Source organism: Rattus rattus, chromosome 4 (assembly GCF_011064425.1).
Source record: "Rattus rattus isolate New Zealand chromosome 4, Rrattus_CSIRO_v1, whole genome shotgun sequence".
In the NCBI taxonomy this organism is placed as follows: domain Eukaryota; kingdom Metazoa; phylum Chordata; class Mammalia; order Rodentia; family Muridae; genus Rattus; species Rattus rattus.
In genome coordinates, this window is record NC_046157.1 from 79,635,656 (window position 1) to 79,639,675 (window position 4,020).

At 40.7% G+C, this 4,020-nt stretch overlaps 1 pseudogene; it reads right to left on the reverse strand.

The window, feature by feature from the left end:
• Positions 1 to 2,570: 2,570 nt before the first annotated feature.
• Positions 2,571 to 3,791, reverse strand: LOC116898396 (annotated as a pseudogene).
• Between the last annotated feature and the right edge of the window lie 229 nt (positions 3,792 to 4,020).

The window sequence follows — 4,020 nt, forward strand, 5'->3', positions numbered from 1 at the left end:
CTCTGAGCTGAAGCCCCCTTTATTCTTTATATGTATGAGCATGCTTAGACACAAGATACAATATAGTTTTCCTTTTCGCTGGTATTAAGAATATAATGTCATGCGCACACACATTGTTTGGTTGTTTTGCAAGGAGAGACAAGAGAGCATATGTAGAGGACCTGGGTTAAGGAGGAGAAAAAGAAAGACAAACAAAAAAAGGTACATCATAATTGGCAATTATCCAGCTCTTATTCATCACCCAACCAAATGTCCCTTGCAAAGAGGAAAGCTGAATGTACAGTCCAGGAAACAATTCTCAGTCGCAGACAATTGTTTAGAAAACTGCAGTTATACTGCCAGACTTGTGGGCACCAGATATGCATTCAACATTTACCTTTATTTTAATAAAGTTTAAACTCTATGTGTATGCCCCCTCAAGATAATATGGAAACTTTTGTAACCATTCTATAATTTCTTTTATTTCTTGCTCAATGTTAGTTTCTCTTTTCCTCTTGATAAGTTTGCTCAGCTTGTTGGAACTTATCCATGATCTTTCTAAAAGAGTCACTACTATTCTGAATCATGCTAAAAAAAACTTTCCCAAAAGGGGGGAAAGACTTTCCTGGAACAGTCATGTTCTTAGTAACTGCAGTTAATTTCTCTCCTATTTACTGGGAGCTAATGGATACAGCAGTTGAATTCATCACAGCTGTTGAGTTCATCAGGATCATGATGGTGTGAGACGTTTCTGTCTCTGAACTTTCAGTTCCTGAGACATCTAAAGGTACATGAGCATCTTCCCACACTGCTATATTTTTAAAATCAAATATTGTTGACAGGTTTAAAGTTGCTAAGATCACCAAGGCACCTCCACCGCAAGCATAGACCCTGGTCATCATCTGTTTGTAGGGAGACACCAGGGACCTCCAGGAGGCCAAGCCATTCCAGGCACACGCCTCTGTTCTGCATAGAAACGAAGCACAAGAGCTTCATGTCACACGGATTCCACTGGAGTGGATGTGGCAGACAGTGACTGAGGTAGGCTAGGGCAGCTTGCAGCTGTGAAGGTTCAGAAGAGAACCCTCCCAAGAATTATACAGGCTCTGGCATGACAAACTCTCCCACATGATCTTTGGTGAAATAATTTCTGTGCCTTTATCCCTTCTTGATAAAATTTTTGGGGTGGGTTGGAGTCTGACAGCAGATACTTTCTATTGGCTTGGTCTGAGATGTTAGGGATGCCTCATCTACATGTGGAGGGGCTTTGGGGCACTGCCCCCATGAAATTATTGTCACATACTCTCCTTGGGGTGCTGTGGTCACATGACAGGGACCTGGATGTGCGTAGGTGAAATGCCTACTGTCCTCATGAGGTGCCAGGTTTCTGAACCTACTCAACCTTACCAAGTTTTCTGGCAAGGTCCACAATCCCACAATGTGTGATGTCAAAGGGGTCTTCAGATCTCCAACTCCTTTCTCATCTTTGGTTATTGCAAAAAGTTTCTTTCTCCTGGGTTGGTCCTATTCTCAGTTAGCAGCTTTCCTCAACAGATAGTCCACAGCTCTGACATCTTAACCATCCTGGAATCTCCAAGATATCTTCAGTAGCTTCTTGTTTCAATGTCTAGAATTCACACATGATCTCTTAGGCTCCTCCAAAGGAGTTGGGTTACATTCCCTCTGTGGCCTCTGTAGAACTCTAGGCTCTACTCCACTGCTGCTGCTGTTCTTGGTGGTGATCCATGGTACTGGCATCTCCAATACATTGGGGTCTTCTGCTACAATAGCCTCTCATAGGCTCTCTTCATAGTGCCAAGTCTCAGGCTCTTTGTATGAACTCTTCAGGCCTGGATAATCAATTGCAATGAGGCTGCACCTTCACCAATGGCCTTCTCTGGCCTCTCAAAGTACCAGGACTCAGGTGGTCTCCATGATCTTCATACCTTCAAAACCAGTATCCCCTTGATGACTCTTACAGATTACCAAGTCCAGCAGCAGCATTATGGACTCTCATAAGGGCATTAATGATCTCTCAAACTGATCAGTTTTGTGCACTTGCCCAGGCTCAAGGATATCAAAATATAACACATAAAGCCCATTACTAGAGGTAGAAATATAGACAATATACTATTACAGCAACAACCATCAATTACAGTTAAGAATTTTTCTGTAACAACCAAATGGATAATCAAATATTGGGATAACTCAAGTATTACTGAGCAAAGTGCATCTCTACAGTATTCAGTGTTGCTATTCAGTTTTCTAACTTAAAATAGCCATGGTAACTGGCAGTTAAAAGAAGGTCCTTGCAATAGATTGCCTCTGCTTGAAAACTAGGATGTAATTGTTGTATGCTGCTAATAGTCTATCTAAAACATTAAGGATACCCTAAAGTATTTGATGGTAGACTATGATTAAGACATCACACTACAAAACCTTTATGCAGAAGGAAACATGTCATTGAAGTGCTTCTGCTTTAAATATTGTGAAAAACGTTACAGTGGAATGAATTTAGTGGTTAGGCCAAATGCTACAGTTAGAACCTAGCAACAGTATGTTTTGCACAATTTAAGGCTTTGGCTGGTTCTTTAGCCAGCTTCTTCCTCTGATTCTTCTTCAGCAGTTTCTAGCCAGGTTAGCCACTGATTCGCCTGGAACAAAGCCTTGCCTTTTCCTGGAAACTCTTGAGTTATGTCTTCCTTCCAAGCTAAGAAAGCTTCCTCTTCAATAATTTCCATGTCATAGAAATGGACAAAAAATCAAATGTAACATGCCTTTTGGAAGCTGCTGTTTTAACAGTGCACCTGCAAAGCATACAGGGCACTAACCTGTAGATCCACATGATCATGAAGAAACTTCTGCATCACTGGCTTAAAAGAGAGCAACAGCTGTTTTTCCTGCTCTAACTGTTCTTTAGAAGGAGCAGAGGAAGAATCTGTTTCATCATTGGATGGGCTAACTTCACTAGAAATGTACTGTAAGAAGTTGGTTATTAAGATGTTCACAAATCCTCTATCTACATGAAGTTTGGGAGAGATGTTATCTTTAATTCATTTATATATAGTTTAAGGGGATGGATCCAACTTAATTTACTTCAATAGTTCCTTCTCCAGTTTAAGGAGTGAGAATAAGAAACTAAGTCCCTTTCCTTCCAAAGTCTCCAACATTCAATCCTTATTCTGATCAATTTCTGGCAGCATTTTCTACATATTGACCTTGCTTTGTTGAAAAGTTTGGTTAACCATTCTTGGTCTTGTAATTTAGCTAATTGTTGAAATCAAAGTAAGAAGAGAGGGAAGTGGGTGCCACTCTCCAGTGGTTGAACTAGTTCTGAAATGCTCACCAACTCTGAAATTAAAGCACGAGCTGCAAACTGTGCCAAGTAAGATTTCACAAGGGGATGTCAACCTCCAGTTTGGGGCTCTGCTCAAATACATTCAGAAAAGCCTGCATGAAGTTGTCACTTGTGTCTGTCCCTTTCTGTTTGAGTGAACTGATCAAAGAGCTTGCTTTTTCTTTATCTTCATCACTTCTATCAAGTGACAGGATGATCACTTTGCTTAACATCTCATGGAGAAAGGGTTTTGGAGTTCTTATTTCTCTCATACCACTGACAGTGTTGTTGGCATTTCCACTGTTCAGCTATAGAGTCACAACTGCTTCAGTCACTTAAATAGTTCTTCCTTCAATGGTGGTGGCTTTTTCCTAGTATTGTCAGACTTTTCCTGGATAAGTGATAGATTAGTTTTGAGACCAAGTTGAGGTGTCTATCCCAGAGTACATGGTGGCTGTGCACTGGGAAGAATCATAATTAACTGAGGCTGAAGCTTTGGCACCTGTATTTTATTCATTAGAAATGACTGAGCAGGCCTCAAATTACTTTTCATAAACTTGCTCCCCATTTTTCCAAAGTGTGATTGTGTGGGAGGCATGATTTGTCCCCCATTGCCATTGAAGAACTGATTTGAATGATGATGTCCCACTGTGGATGAAAATCTATCCTGGATAATTCCTGGACCAGTACCAATTCCACTACCT